This window comes from Papaver somniferum, chromosome 6, assembly GCF_003573695.1.
Source record: "Papaver somniferum cultivar HN1 chromosome 6, ASM357369v1, whole genome shotgun sequence".
Classification (NCBI taxonomy): Eukaryota; Viridiplantae; Streptophyta; class Magnoliopsida; order Ranunculales; family Papaveraceae; genus Papaver; species Papaver somniferum.
The window spans coordinates 34,042,864-34,060,406 of record NC_039363.1 but is presented as its reverse complement, the minus strand read 5'-3'; the positions used below and the strand labels follow the sequence as shown (position 1 = coordinate 34,060,406).

Genomic DNA, 17,543 nt, shown 5'->3' with positions numbered 1-17,543 from the left:
AGGCGTACCTATCACGAACATCACATGAAAATGAGGTCATACTCAACATAGTGACTGGTTCTGAAACTGATATGTGATCGGATAGGGAAAAGTCGGATTACGACTCCGAGTGATGGCCGGCAAGAGGTAAGGCTCTACCAATTCCAATTTTCTTATAGATGGTGGATTTTTCGGGTTAAGTTGCTTTAATGGAAATGATGATACAGATTTTGAAAAAGGTTACACAAGTTACTATTTTGAAGAAATAGGTATCATCAAAGTACAGAGAAAAATTGGAATTAAGAGTGGTCTAATGGGAAATTGTGGATTGTGGACGACTGAATCTTGTTCTGTTTTTTGGAATTTATGTTTTGATTTAGGATTTATTTTCATGTTTTTTTTGTAATGTTAATGACTGAATGGTGTTGGAGTTGCTTAATTAATGACTGTTTAATGACTGTCTAATGGATTAATTTTATTTTTTAATGATGATTGTTTTCTTGTGTATGATTGAATGGTGTTGGAGTTGTTAGTTACATTGTCAAACTCAATCCATGACCAAAGAACTGGATAGGAGTATATAGAAAACACAAGTATTGTATTGAAAACTTGGAAAAATCACGCTTAATTTTATTACACAAATTTGACATTATATTGAAATCACAAAGGATTGCTGAAATTACATGGATTCTATAAGACTAGGGGGAAGGGGTCTTCCTGGATTTCATTTGAATTGCAAAAACCAGTTGCGATTCTCATTACAGCTACTTATGCACCAATTCACTAATGTTGACCTCCTGGAATTAGAATACCCATCACAAAAACATCTTAATATTTACAACGACATTGGTATAATATAAAACAGGAACTATCCATAAAATACAAAACATGAATTTACCACTACAAATATGGGCTAATGGTACCATAATCTATCTCTCTTTTAGCCCCTACATTTTTTGGATAAAGAACATCGAATATTTCAATTTTTGTATCACTATATATATATATGGCAGAAAATAGATAATGAGATATATGTATGGAATGAATATTTCATCTTTATCTAATTTCCTTTTTAATCGGATGTAGTTTCTGAACATAAAGAACTTAATAAATAAATCAACCTAATTTTTTTAGGCCATCATATCTAATTGTCATTACAAGGAGCTTTTCTTCTCTCCTGCGACCAACCGCTATTCCTTTTCGATCAGAATGAACTACATAAAATATTGCTACCAATTTATTGCTATGGGTCCTAAAACTGTTGAGTACAATTCATTAAGAAGAACCCCTAGAAGACGATTTTAAGATCTCATACTACGATGTACGAGTTCTTCAGCCTAGACTCGGCGTGTTCATAATCTGCATGAGGAAGCATGCAGATTATTGGCGTTTGCGTGAGATTAATGCATTTTCTGTTGATGAGCATTGTGTGGAATTGGTGCATGGGGATAGTAGATAACATTGTCCCTTTGATCGTGATTTTTTTGGGGGATAATTGGAGTTCGGTACTCGGGTTTAGACCAACACTAGGCTTTGGTCTAATATTTGTCCAACGTTAGGGCTTGGTACCTGGACTGGATGTTGACTATCATTGACTAGGTTAAAAGTTAATTTATGTTTTAAAATTATTAAAAAAAAAATAACAAATTTTAAAATAAATTAAAAGCCGAATTTACTATTATAGCCTTCTATCTAAAATTTTTACTTAATAGTGTCTCCTTCCAATCCTTCTTCATAACAGGACCAAGACAACACCATTACTTTCTCTGTATCTTTTTTTTCGCACCAGTTCAACCGGTGTAACACCACTCCACAGTAATCATCAACACCACTTTGAACAAAACGATAATTGGGATTTTGACTCAGTGAACTTAGGTTTTCGATTTAACGAGATTAGGGTTTCAAAAAGCATATTCATTTCTTGTCGAAAGAAAAAGGAAAAGTTTCTCACTGGTACAATTATTGACGGTGGAGTTCCGGACCTCTTCCAACAGCAGCAACGCCAACGATGGATTCATGGGTTTTCAAATGTGATCTGAAAATAGAAGCTAAGATGCAGACATTAGAGTTTGTTATTGGGTTGACTGATTTGTCTTGCAATCAATTGAAGAAAGCTTGGTACTTACCTGAATTCATTCTTCAACAGCGAAGTTAGGTTATCATGGCGATTGAAGAGCACAGAAAGGGGATCTGACGCAGTGGTGGTTGTTGCTACAGATTTGGGGGGTTTCTAGGTCATCTAAGATTGGTGTAGCTGATGGTTTTCGAATTCAGGCGACAGCGGCAACAATAAACAATTAAATCTGGGGTTTTTGGTTTTCTAAAGCAATAAGGAAAGAACTAGTGTTGCTGCTGAAATTGGGGTCGATTGATTGAAGGGTATTATGAACTGGATTCAGCTAAGAATCAGAGAGAAGATAATGGAAGAGAAAGATTCTAATTAGTGTTGCTGTCATCGACTCGTGGTTGTGTACGAGAAGATCAAGAAACAGAAATTGAGGTTTTGATTTGATTCAGCACTCTGGGTTTCCCCTTAGTGAAATTGAGAGTTTGTTTGATTCAGAAATTTGGGATTCCATTTAGTGAAATTTGGGGTTTCATTAAATCAGTAAATTAGGGTTCTTAAGGTTTGTTTGATTATGGTGATCGCTGTTGAAGTGGGTCGAAGGAATTGGAAGATGAAGTTACTGCTAGGAAGAAGTGAGTTGTTGTTGGAACTTGAAACAGATTGGATGCTCTGGTGTTGTAGCTGTTGCAGAAGAAGATTGAGTTGGGTATGCAGTGAAGAATTAGGGTCAATCTTACATCCGAGCCGTAGACTAATTGTTTTTTTCTCAACCGTCGGATTCTAGACCCATTTCGGGGCTAGACTTGTAGATTCAGTATTTTTTTTATTTTTCATTTTTTATTTTACAAAATTAATTAACAATAGGTCACAGACAGTTAACCATATTCAACGTCTAGTCCAGGTACCAAAGCCTAACATTGGACAAATGTTAGACCAAAGCCTAGTGTTGGTCTAAACCTAAGTATCGAACTCCAATTATCCCTTTTTTTGGTCTCCAACAACAGGTGAATATATTTCAAGAGCGAGTTGATCGGCTTCAAGATTAATTTTTTCGTGATATTAACGACTAGGACGTGGCATTTAAAGTTCATGATTCAAAAAGAGACTAGATTGCCAAAATAGGTTTGTTATTGATCAGTGTTTCTTATATTTATTAGTTATTTGTTAATACAAAATACGTAATAACATAATTATGGAAGTTAAAATGATGTGTTACATGTATCTAATTTGTTTTGCCCATTTATGTTCTGGTTTTGTGTTTTGGTGTCAAACACCAGTTTTAAATCTATAATTCGTCTACCAAAAGAATCCCGATTAGTCACGTAATCAACAAATTCGACTTCTCAAATCCCCCATCAGTTACAAAATCTTTTTCATTCGTGTGCATTTTCAAGAATATCATCATTGATTTATCTATCAATCACTTATACCTTTTGCATCTCAAATTCTCACTGTTTTTTACATTTTTATTTTTCTCTCTCGGATTTAGTTTTATGTCTCCCTATAGATTCGCAAAATTTATAACCATAAATACAACTGAAATAGATAAATGCCTCCCTCTGTACCAAATTGACCACCATAAGACCACCATAAAAAGAAAGTCCCCCTTTAAACTCGTCGGGAATAAGTTTAAAAGCATTAACTTCATTAAATAAAATACCAACCATTATTACCCAAAATAAGACCAAGTCTGATTCTTCAAATTTCAAAAACAACTTTTAGTCTAGACAAGATACGAAAAAAATAATCAAAGATGAGAAATAGTACTATTAAAAAAATATATATATATTGAACACCAAACTACATTACTCTAATAAAAAAAAACTACACAAGGAATATGTTTGTGTCATGGACATCGTCAGTACATGTTTCTGATTGTCCTCCAAAATTCCTCAACGAGACGGCGCTCCTTATGTGAGGAATAACTCTAACCTTTACCGGCCACCTTGTCTCCCCTATTTCTGTCAAAGTTCTGGTGAGTTCATTATAACGTGCTAAACAACGGTTGTTTTTCAATAGGATGTCGTTGTTCTTTCCCAAGGCTACCAGCTTATAAGGCGGCCACCATAGATTCGAAGGCTCTTCCACGATAATGCTCCTCTTAAGTTCCCAATTCCATTCTACACCGGGTGCCCGTGCATGAATAACATTATCGGAAATGGGTGCCCAAAAATCTATCCGGAGATCATAAATATCGTGAATGTTGTAAAATAAAAGGCGATCTCCATACAAGACCATTCCAAGTCTTGAAGTACTGAAACCACCGTTCTCATAAATATGATGCGGGGGAGGCGAATGTGACTGGAATGTCTCATTTTCCAAATTGAAAGATACTATCTGAATATTGTCATAAAAATAATGATTTATCCAATAAATACAACCATGTGTGTGCACACCTGAATCCCAAAAAGTAAAAGGTAAATCTCCGATGTTCCTCCATCCCCTGTTGTCTCCTAGAGTGTGTACGTCCACTATACCATCCACTTGAATTCGAACTACTTTTTATTCACCGGTATGTTCACAATAGCTGAAACCCCCTACGACGTATCGTCGATCCCAACTAATTTGTGGCGTTGGTGTTGGATCGCATATTTGTGGCATATGGAGGTGCTCACCCGTTGTTGGATTCATAATATAAATAGGATCTTGTATGCCGTGGTGTGAAATATAAAAACATACCAGACTATTACAAGATCCAACGATTGGGTGTGACATGTTTTCATCATAGGATTGAATAACATTCCAGGTACCATTGTTTCCAAATAACATCGGATAGAAATCTCCCATCATCGTGTAGTAATCTTCCTCTTCAATTTTTTCTCTATAAAAGAGTTTTGTAACTTTTTCTTCTCTCACTTTTCAAGTGAAACCGAAAAGGAGTCCAATTCTTTTGTCCGCAAGGACAGAATTCCACTCTTTGCATACACATTTGCTTGTAGTATCTCGGGAGTTAAATCCGGCAACATTTCCATTACTATTACAGGTGAAATATTTTTTTTTTAAATGTAGAAGCATTTAGGATTTCATTTTTTTAATGCTATTAGCAGATACAAGTAAAGCTTATATATACATCCAATGGATGCAATATGTGTCCCCACACAACACACCTGTTGGGATTTTCACGTCTTTTGGTGTTTCAAAATCTATTCGGTTAATGTACCCCGTAATACGAAGTGGTGCGAACCATTACACCGTTTGGCCAATGGTCGCATCCTTAATCAGCATGCCTTCTTTAAAAATTCATGATCCAAACAAGAAATGGATTTTCACGTGTTTGTGTGAGATTTATTCCAGTTTATCAACATTCTATTTATGTGTCCGTTGCAAATTTAAAAATTAGGATAGTATATTAATCTTTTGAAGACAAGAAATTATGGTTATGACCATAGTATACTAATCTTTTGAAGAAAAAAAATTGATCCCAATACATATTGCTATTGCCAATCATAGCTGTAATTTATGGTGTTTACCAATATACGAGATCCATAAGAGAATTTGGGCATGGTTATAGCGCTTGGCTGGAGGGAATTGTTGCGCATGGCTTTGTGTTTCCCGCAATTTTTCGTGCTATTTTTCCGTTTTTAGATAAATCATATATATACTAAAATCAATGTGGTGTTGTACGCGTATATGAGCATATATTTATCGATATGGATTTTTCCGTATTTAGATAAATCATATATATACTAAAATCAATTTGGTGTTGTACGCGTATATGAGAATATATTTATCGATATGGAAACTGTTATATTTTGTTTACTTGAGAGTGATATGCGTAATACAACTAAATTAGGTAATTGGAGATAATGCTCCTAACCTAAAAAAAAGGGGGGGGTTTTCTAATATATACAGTATATATTATTAAAGAGGTCGTACAAACCACACCAACATAAAAGATAGAAAAATGAGTTCCAATAAGAACAATACCGAGAGGATTAGAACAATTCCAAAGATAGTTATGGCTGTACCAAGAAATCTAAGGATCACCATAACTATTGATGGCATGTGTAAGGTTCCTGGCATGCCCTTGTTAGCTGAAGTTCAAGCTCATGTTGACAATCTTACTTTTCCTGCTTATGCTTCTGTTGAAATGGATGGTGTCCATGCTCCCATTCCTTCGAATGAGCCTGTTGGTGAAACTGTGTCTGGCACACCAGAAATACCCAGGGAGACACCTCTATAAGAAAAGGTACTTGAAGTTCCATCACAGCCTGCTAACGCTGCAACACGAGCACCAGATCCAGATGTGATGGTTTTTGTTGAGCAAATTATCAAAGAAACTTTCGAATAAGTGGTTTTTCTTTTTAGAAATTATTTATTTTGATTAATTTTTTAAGAACAATTATTTAGGATGTTGGTATTATTTTTCTTCGTTTAGTTTTAGAATGAATAATATAGAAATATTGGTTCTTTAATATATTCTCATTGTGTTCAAATTCTTTGCTTGATATTTGTTTGTTAATCAATCAATTTTAATTACTCGTCGAGTCAACACAATTCAGTGTTCTGTAATATACCTTATATAACATAACATAAGCCCTTATGATAGTTATCAGATTTTAATTTTAATTTAGACACAACCAAAATGGAAGAAATATAGCAATAATTTATGGAAAGACTGGACCACAAGGGATCTTGGCACTAGTGCCAAATTTGGGTCAAGCCAACCCAATGTGACAGACATTTTAGAAACAAAAAATAATCTTCTCTATATTGGTATTTGGCAAAACAGAAGCAGAGGAGTACCGAAAAGATCTATCTTTTCTTTTGCATGTACCCAAAAAAAGCAACAAGATACTCATTATGTCTACCTAGATCTTCTTCTTTTGCATGCGCATAAAAAATAAGATACTCATTGTGATTGCGTAGATCAGTGGAAGTGAAATATGAGAAACTAAAGCGTAATGATGATTGAAAAAAGCAGTAGCGTGGTGATTGACAAAATACTGCTTTTGAAGGAAATAATATACTACACAAGGTCTGGTAACACACATAACCCTATCAGTAACACTGTTAAGGACAAATTACTCCATACAATCAGCCACTTTTATCTAAGGTAATATATATATATATCCAAATAATATGGTCCCAAATTTTACCAAAAATAAAATGTTAATAAATTCAAAAAAAAAGGCTCTATTGCTCCGATTAAAGATACTGCTACATTTAAGAATAATACTTGTTTAGGTAGTCAAAAGTGTGAGAAGCATATAGTTAGGTTGTTTTCTTTCTCTGCTTTATATCTTGTTACCAAAAAAAAGTAAATTAAAAAATAAGTGTGAGAAGGATATACCAACTTTTTATTTTTTTTGATAAGACCAAAAGTTATCATATCTTGTGGGGTATACAATACATGCTCTTGTTATAATACTTCTCTTTCAGTCACAGATAACAAGAAGTCCCAAAGTACAACTACCATAGGAATGTACCCCTAAAATCCAAAAATCAATCATAGGAATGTTCCATATATATACTCCTAGTATTTAGTGATGGGGATGGTATTTAGGACAGGGTCATTTTTTTTTCTAAATCATAAAAAATTTATTACTCACAAATGGAGAAATTAAAAAAATACAAAGAAGTCTTGACATGCCAAGACTATCTTACTGAAAAGCCAAAAGAAACTAAAAGAAAATTACATGATTACTTCCTAAATTATCTTAAAGTAAATCTAAAGTAATGAGTATGTTCCTGTTCTATTATTCCCAAAAAAAATTGGCCTGCCATCATAAAGAATCATTTTTCCTCTTCTCAGATTTGTTCCTTTCTTAGATAAATTATCAGTTGAGAAGTTCACTTCTCTGTAAGAATGCTTGAAGGTTATGTTTAAAAAATTAGTCACTTTGCTCCATCTGTTTTTTACTATCCATGGAGTTTTTGCCTCTTGAAAATTCCATTATGACTGCCATATAGTCCAAACTGAAGCACACATTCTTGAGATGTTTACTAACTGCCCATTAACCTGCTGCAACTAGTGTCATTACTTCTGCAATGTAGTTTGTAGTGATTCCTAAGCTCCACTCCCTGCACCTAAACATTCACCATCACTTTCCCTGGCAATAAATTCAATACCTGCAGCTCCTGGATTACCTTTTGCTGCACCATAACAACAGATTAAAGTTTGATCTATTTGAGGCAATCTGAAGAAAACTTCTTTCACAATAGAGTTTTTTGTTGTGATCCCCTTAATCCCAAAGCTTACTATAATATTCAATTCATACAAACAGTTCTTCATAGTACCATTAACTCGCATGCCACATTCCTTTGTGAAGCTTAGTATCTTATGTTTGAACTTTTCAGCATTTGGATTAGTATTCTCATACATTCTCAAGTTTCTTGTCATCCATAACTCCACCATTACTGAGAAAGCACTGATATACCATATTTGTCTTATGGAATAACTATGTTTCTTAACACATATAATAACTTCATCAAATTTGGTGGGAATTTTAAGACTGAACATACCTGCAAGCCATTTCCAGATCAGCAGACTGAATGAACATTCCCATAGTATATGATCCATGTTGTCTTGTCCATTACCACATAAATAGCACTTGGAGACTATACTAAAACCTTTTTTCCTGACATTTTCTTCAGTTGCACATGCTCCTATGAGCATTTTCCACACATTACTTGATGTGTATGGATGAATGTAAGGGCTCCATACATACTTAGCCCAAATGATTTGATGGTATTTCTCTCTTATCTGATGCACATCATTTGCAACTAAAAACTTGCCATTTAGATCAGCTGCCCATATTCTTTTGTCATCCCCAGTCCAAATAGCTGGTAAGTCAGTTAGCTCAATATATTGTAGCATTTCATCAGATATATGCCATTCTCCTTTTACAATCAGATCACTTACTTTTAAATTCTTATGTTGTTGTATGAATGGCTCATTTTGATGTTGATCAATCAAAGCACTATATTTTATCCATTTGTCTTGCCAAACTGAGATTTTTCTTCCATTCCCCGCCAACCATCTACTTCCTTTATTAAGATCATTCATCATCCATTTAAGACCAAGCCATATAGAAGATTTTTTATATCCAGTAATCCAGTCTCCTTCATTGTTTTTGTACTTTTCCCTCATGAATCTGATCCATTCCTCATCTTCTGTTTCAAGTTTCCAAAGCAGTTTTAACAGCAAAGCTTTGTTTACCACTTCTAACCTTCTAAGACCAAGACTTCCTTCAACAAATGGTGCATTTACTTCCTCCCATTTTGCAGTTATCAATTTCTTCACAGATGGATCACCAGTCCATAGAAAATTTCTGATTATCCTTTCACATTCTTTAATCACAAATTTTGGCCACTTGTAGACAGACATGTTGTGTATTGGAATGCTACAGAGAACAAATTTGACTAAGATTAATCTATCAGAGAATGCAAGTAAATTACCAATCCAACCAACCAGTTTTTTTTGTAGCATTTCCACTATCCCCCAAACTTGAGATGTTTTAACTCTTCCAGGACATAAAATCACTCCCAAATACTTGTCAGGAAATTTTGAAAGCTCCATTTGTAATCTTTCTGCAATGATTAATATTCTTTCTTCAGTGACACCTCCAACAAAGCATTTGCTCTTTGCTCTGTTAACTATTTGTCCAAATGCAGCTTGATATTTCATTAGTAATCCCATCAAGTTATATAATGTCCTTTTGTGCCCATTACAGGAAATAAATATGTCATCTGCAAACATCAAGTGAGATGGCTGGCATCCTTTTCTATTAACCATTGTTTGGATTAAGCTTTCTTGATCATTTTAGTTAAGTTTTTACTCAGTACTTGTTCATCTATCACAAAGAGAATGGGAGATAATGGATCTCCTTGTCTGAGCCCTCTTCCAACTTCAAAGAATCCAAATGGTCCTCCATTTACAAGCACTGAAATCCTTGCAGACTCAAAAATTATCTTCAACCAATTAATTCCCACTTGAGAGAAGCCAAAGTGCTTTAGTGTTTCAAAAATGAATTCCCAGCTCATTGAATCAAAAGCTTTGCTACATTGCCACCTCTTCTTTTGGTGTCTAATTCATTTACAAGCTCTGAAGCAAGCACAATCTTCACCTGAATGTTTCTTCCTTTTATGGAGGCACCTTGCTGACAAGATATTACCTTATGCAGTACTGTGTGAAGTATTGTTGTGATTATTCTCGTGATGATTTTAAAACAAAAATTTATAAACCAATTGGCCTGAATTGATCAGTTCTTCTAGCACCAGGAATTTTAGGTAGCAAAAACAGAAAATTGGAGGTCATCCCTTTCGGAATAAATCTGCATCTCCAACAGTATTGTATTGCATTGATTAAATCCTTGCATATAATTTCCCATGAGAATCTGTAGAAACTACCAGGGAACCCATCAGGACCAGGAGAGCTGGTTGGATCCATAGAAAAAACAACATCTTTATTCTCTTGTGCTGAGGGCAGAGCATCCATGAGGGCATTATCTTCTTCAGTTATTACCTTGGGAATGGAGTTAAAAAAAACTTTCTTCATAACTTACTTCTTGATGATCAAATTTCTTCTGAAAATGATTCACAAGTAAGTCTGCAATTTGATTTTGTTCAACAACTATATTGCCATTTGAGTCGTCAAGTTCTGCAATGTTATTATGAGCATTTCTAACCTTCATTGAAGTGTGAAAAAAACCTGTGTTTGCACCACCCTCTTTCACCCATTTTATTCTTGACTTTAATCTTAGTAATTCACTGTATTGTTGAGCTTCCAATTCATGTTTTCCTCTTGCAGTTACTAGATTATTGAGTAGAGTTACATTCTCTGGTTGAGCATCTGAGAGCAATGTAGCTTTTAAAACTTCATCTTCAGTTTCTTTGACTTTGATTCTCAAGTCTCCAAAAACCTCCCAGTTGCATTGTCTTACCCTTATTTTGAACCTCTTAAGCTTACTCATAAAATTAAAAGCAGGATTTCCCACACATTCTTCTTCCCATGATTCTCTTATAAGTTGCATAATTATGGATGAGAAGTCCATATTGGTTGATATCTAAAAGGTATATTTTGAGGTTTTGTAATTTCAGTTGTACCTCCCAGCAAAGGGCCATGATCTGAAACTCCTCTTACTCCCACTTTATAGTTCCAGGTAGTATACAAATCCAGACATTTAGTATTAAAAAAAGATTTATCAAGATCACATAATATTCTCTTTTTACCCACCCTGTTATTGCACCATGAAAACTGAATTCCAGATCTTGAGGCCTGTAGAAGCCCACAATAGTCTAAACAATTGTTAAAATCTGTCATTGATGCTCTTAGAGGGCTCCTGCCACCTACTTTTTCATCACAACTTAAAACTATATTAAAATCTCCAAGTACTAACCACGGAAGTTGTAGTGCATTAATCTTCATCAGTTCTTCCCATAGTTCTCTCTTGTCTGCTGTTAAGCATGCAACATGAATACCAGTAACAAGGACATCTCCAACTCTAACAGTAATGGCTTGTTTTGTGCTTGAAATAATTGATAGAGTTGAAAGTGAAGAGTTCCATAATAACCAAATATTCCCTTTCTCAATGTCACTTGAGTTATGTATTAGCATTTGACTCATACCAGGCAATCTTAAGTTTTTAAAAAAATTTCTCTTTGCTCTTACTTTAGGCTCGCTCTGCTAACCAAACTAATGAAGAATTAAACTGATTGACTAAAGATCTAAGTTTATCTTTGGCCCTAATTCTTTTAAGGCCTTTGATATTCCAGAACATTACCCTCATTAAAAAGAATTATTGTGAGAAGAATTAGGACCTCTCATTCCTTTATTTTTAACTAAAATTCTTCCAGTGGGTTTTCTTGTAGTAATAAGAGATATACCTATAGGTTAATTTCCTGTAATAACTCCTTTAACAAGTTTACCAGCAGAAGTACTTTTTGCTCCATGTTTGGAAGACTTCATATTTTCATCAGAAATTTGCTCCTCAGCTACATCTACCAGTGCTTGAAATTTGCTTACAGAAGCAAATGCCTCAATGTCACCAAAGTTCAAATGAGTATTACTTTGTGGAATGTTTGTAGGAGTAACTTGTAAACTTTGCTCATTTAATAGAGAAGGAATACTGGTAGAGACTTTTAACCAGGTTCTCAGTGGAAAGTGAAGGAAATTCTTCAGTAGATTCAATACTTCCAGAAAAATAATTAGCACTTGTGCTACCATATTTAGTTACAGATTCAATACTTTTCTCAGCTGGAGTAATGACAACATCAACTATCTCATCATCAGTAAGATCTTCATTCATAACTTCTATTGGTAATTGAGGTTTTGGAGATTGACAGATATCAAAACCAATGTTCTACTGCTTCTTCTCCTTCATTCTCCAAATTTTTCTATGCACTACTGTAGGAATTGTCTCAGATTTATCATTCTCTACATTTTCCTTTCTCATTACTCTGCATTCAGTTACTAAATGCCCCACCACCTTGCAGTGACTGCAGAAACTTGATATTTTGGGAATTTGTATCTCTTGCTCAAAACATCTATATTTGGATTTTACAAGAACATGATGGGGAACAATATGAGCTAAATCAACTTCAACCAGCACACTAGCATAATATCCAATTTCACGTTTGAGAGTTGTGTCATCTACCTTGATAGCTCTTCCAACAGCATCACCTAGTGACATAAGTATGATTTCTTTCCATTATTCAATTTCTAAACAAGGGAAATTAACCCAAACAAAATCAGTTGTTGATTTCTGATTAGCAGGGTTAAAATTTGTTTCCCAAAGCCTTAGTTTAAGAATTTGAGCCTCTACTTTCCAAAACCCATTCCATATATATTTCATATCAACTTCATTTTCAAGCTTAATAATGAAAAATCCTTTTCCAAGAGGAATCAATTGAATATTACCTGATGTTTTCCATTGTTGTCTCAATGATTCTTCAGCAGCAACGAATTTCAACTTGAAAAAATCGAGTCTCCCAATTAGACTGAACTTACATTCATCTAAACAATTATCAATATCTTCATCTGGTATGTATAGAGAAGGGATCTCTTTGTAAATTACACTCTCAACTCTTTTCTCATTTGGTTCAGATGAGAAGAAACTAAAATTAATATTGTTCATCCTGGATCCAGTTTCCATATCAATGAAAAAATTCTAAACTCAGTGAAAATGATCGAAAAAATTAGTTGTAGCGCTTGTTCAGACAACGATTATGAATTAAATCAACACCAATCATTGAATTCAAACTTGAAATCACCTGAATTGATGAAGAGAGAGAGAGAGATCGAAAATTTGATGCAGAAATTCAGGTGATTTCAAGTTTGATTTCAATGATTGGTGTTGATTTAATTCATAATAGTTGTCTGAAAAAGCGCTACAACTAATTTTTGCAGAGCGCAACTCACCGATTTGCAGAGCGCAACTCACCGATTCTTCAAATGTCCTGGTTGCTTTAGGACAGGGTCCCACTAGAATATTCTACACAAATTTTTAAAGTAGAAATGATCAAAGATCAAAAAATACCACTGCAAAGTGGAGTACTTATTATTGTACTATCTAATTCCTTTCTTACTAGTGCCCTGGATATAGTAGTATCTTTTCTTTACTACTTAGTCAACTACATTGCACTATTTTACTCCCAATTCACATATTCTTAGAAGCAAAATAATAAATTATTAATATAGTACTAGCTAGTGCTTTGGAAGATCATAAATGCTTTTTGGTGCAAATTTTTTGATTAAAATCCCAGTTCATATTCCTAGAAGCAATTCTAGCTAGCTCTTACAATTAAATTTGTATTAAAAGAACTGATCAGTGTTTATTTTTTAAAATACTGGCCGATAATATATGATTTTATCATGTATGTGCCTTTAATCTGGACGAAACATAAAATATCAGTGATACATACATATGAATATCTGATAATATCGCATTGTTGGTCGTAACGGACCGATCGACAGAAAATATTGGCAAGGATGTTTGGGGATGTTAGGTTATCAGGTGTAACTAGTTTATTTCATTGTTCGGCATTATGAATTCACGAACGACTATGATTGGCTTCGTCGACAAGACTCGATATCCAAGTTTTTTACCAATACCACTCTTGGACATGGCTTATTCAGCTAAACCAATTTTTATTTCGATGTCACGATCTTAGAGAGTATAGTTCATCCAAATCTAAGTTTCCGAGAGTATTTCCACCAAGATAAATTGATTGATGGAAATTTTCCATTTTTTCCGATGTCACTCTTGAACAAGCTTGTAAACCAATTTTTAATTTGATGTCACGATCTTAGCCAGTATTTATCGTCCAAATCTATGTTTACGAGGAATATCTCCACCAAGATAAATTGATTGATGGTAATTTTCCATTTTTACCGATGTCACTCTTGGACGAGATTCTAAACCCCTGATTTTTATTTCGATGTCACGATATCTTAGCAAGTAAATTTCATCCAAATCTAAGTTTCCAGGGAGTATTTTCACCGAGATAAATTGATTTAATTTTCTATTTTTACCGATTTCACTCATGGACGAGCTTGTAAACCAATTTATATTTCGATGTCACGATCTATGGTAATTTTCAATTTTTACCGATGTCACTCTTGGACGAGCTTCTAAACCAATTTTTATTTATTTCGATGTCACGATCTTAGCAAGAATTTTTCGTCCAAATCTAAGTTTTCGGGGAGTATTTCCACCGAGACAAATTTCTTAATGCTAATTTTCCATTATTACCGATGTCACTCTTGGACGAGCTTCTAAACCCCTGATTTTTATTTCGATGTCACGATATCTTAGCAAGTATATTTCATCCAAATTTAAGTTTCCGGGAAGTATTTTCACCGAGATAAATTGATTTAATTTTCTATTTTTACCGATGTCACTCATGGACGAGCTTGTAAACCAATTTATATTTCGATTTCACGATCTATGGTAATTTTCAATTTTTACCGATGTCACTCTTGGACGAGCTCCTAAACCAATTTTTATTTATTTCGATGTCACGATCTTAGCAAGAATTTTTCGTCCAAATCTAAGTTTTCGGGGAGTATTTCCACCGAGACAAATTTCTTAATGCCAATTTTCCATTTTTACCGATGTCACTCTTGGACGAGCTTCTAAGCCCCTGATTTTTATTTCGATGTCACGATATCTTAACAAGTATATTTCATCCAAATCTAAGTTTCCGGGGAGTATTTTCACAGGGATAAATTGATTTAATTTTCTATTTTTACCGATGTCACTCATGGACGAGCTTGTAAACCAATTTATATTTCGATGTCACGATCTATGGTAATTTTCAATTTTTACCGATGTCATTCGTGGACGAGCTTCTAAACCAATTTTTATTTATTTTGATGTCACGATCTTAGCAAGAATTTTTCGTCCAAATCTAAGTTTTCGGGGAGTATTTCCACCGAGACAAATTGCTTAATGCTAATTTTCCATTTTTACCGATGTCACTCTTGGACGAGCTTCTAAACCCCTGATTTTTATTTCGATGTCACGATATCTTAGCAAGTATATTTCATCCAAATCTAAGTTTCCGAGGAGTATTTTCACCGAGATAAATTGATTCAATTTTCTATTTTTACCGATGTCACTCATGAACGATCTTGTAAACCAATTTATATTTCGATGTCACGATCTATGGTAATTTTCAATTTTTACCGATGTCACTCTTGGACGAGCTTCTAAACCAATTTTTATTTATTTCGATGTCACGATCTTAGCAAGAATTTTTCGTCTAAATCTAAGTTTTCGGGGAGTATTTCCACCGAAACAAATTGCTTAAAGCTAATTTTCCATTTTTATTTATTTCAATTTATATTTCTTCCAAGTTAAATTCCTTGATGTTAATTTTCCAACCAATTTTTGTATTTTGTATTATTATATTTTATTTATTTATTTTCCAAAGTTATACTTGTTCACTAGCCAAGTTATCATGCTTGTACGTGGCTAAGTTAGAGGTTGAATATTAAAGTGAAAACGTGTGTCACGGTATAAAACACGAGCAAGGGAGACTAGGAAAGTACTACTCGGCATTTTCTTTTCCAAGTCTCTCTCTAAACTGAACCTAGGGTTTCAGTATCAAAAACTGAAAGTTTTAGTATCAAACCAGAAAAAATGACTGCTCTAGTAGTAACTTCCTTCCGATTTCTTCTTCTTGATGAAGACAAAGAGATTGTTGGTTATTTTGGTTGCAAGGTTGTTCCTTGTTTTGGAGATGAAGAGGATGATGATTATGATGTTGTTGACGATGAAGAAGAGGAGGATGATGAAGAGGATTCTGAGGATGATGATGATGATGAGGATGATGATGATGATGATGAGGATGATCCAAAACACTTCTTTTGGTTTAGGCCAGCGCTTGAGGATGAAAATGAAGACGATGATGTTGATGATGATGATGACTGGCCATACAAAGATGTGGTTACAATTTTCGACAACAACAATGAAGAAGAAGGGGATTCTAACTGATCTAGTCCTCTGTTTTCATGGTTCTGCTATGCAAGAATGGTATTCAATCACATCTTGATCCATCATCTTTTGTTTAGTTATATATATATATATATATATATATATATATGTATGTGTCTTTTTTTGTGTGTTATTAGTGTATCTTATGTTTCATTTTTTGGATGTTTAATTAGTCTGTTTGTAAAGCTGCTTGGAAGTATACTTTTTGTGAATGTTTAATATTTACGGATGCAACATTTTCTTTAGATTCCAAGTGCATATGTTGTTTAATTTCTGTCCATTGTTCATCTGTTGGGGTATCAATCTTTTGACAAAACAGAATGAACGAGTAATGTGTTTAAGGGGGCTTGGTTTAAAAATTTAGATCTGAAGAGTTAGGGTTAACCATGATTTTGTTGTGGCTTTGCTGTTAAAGTGATAAGATCATGAATATGATAGGGACTGTATATTGAGTCTTGTATCAGAGTTGAAAAATATAGCCAAATTTTTCATAAATTGTAATGCCAAATCTGACAAACTTCACCAAAAAAGAAATCAGAATTGAGAGCACAGTTGAACAGTAGGCCTTTGACTGCTACATAATTTTTCTTACACATTAATAAAATTAGCATACTAAAAATAACGTAACAAACTTGAATTTAGTCAATGCCGAGTGCCCAACCATAAATTTGCTTGTCTTGGTGGCTTCAATGTTCTTATTCATGTAATCATTATCCAAATGTTCACCATATCTTTTCTCAAATACATCCCAAGAAGCAAAACCCTTAGGAGGAGGATCATTTTCAACATGGATCATTTTCTTAATATGAACTAATTCCCATTATTCATCAACATACTCTTCTAGTATATCACCAATGCTTTCCACAAAGTCATCCCATGAAGCAAAGCCCTTCAGAGGAAGAGGATCATTATTAACAAGACCATTGGCAGTAACAACACATTTCTCATTAGAACTCATCCTCTCAATTCCTTCTTTCTTTTACTTATGAACGAGGTATCTAATTTCTTATTTCTAGGATCCAAATCTAGCTAAATATAGTGTTTTTTTTTTCTTG

At 34.2% G+C, this 17,543-nt stretch overlaps 1 long non-coding RNA gene across 1 annotated transcript; it reads right to left on the bottom strand.

Moving 5' to 3' along the window:
- Positions 1-604: 604 nt before the first annotated feature.
- LOC113285579 lies at positions 605-2,827 on the bottom strand. Its single transcript, XR_003328772.1, has 3 exons — positions 2,106-2,827; positions 1,931-2,014; positions 605-776 (listed from the first exon to the last, which is right to left on the bottom strand). It is a non-coding gene; the product is annotated as an uncharacterized LOC113285579 (long non-coding RNA).
- Positions 2,828-17,543: the final 14,716 nt, after the last annotated feature.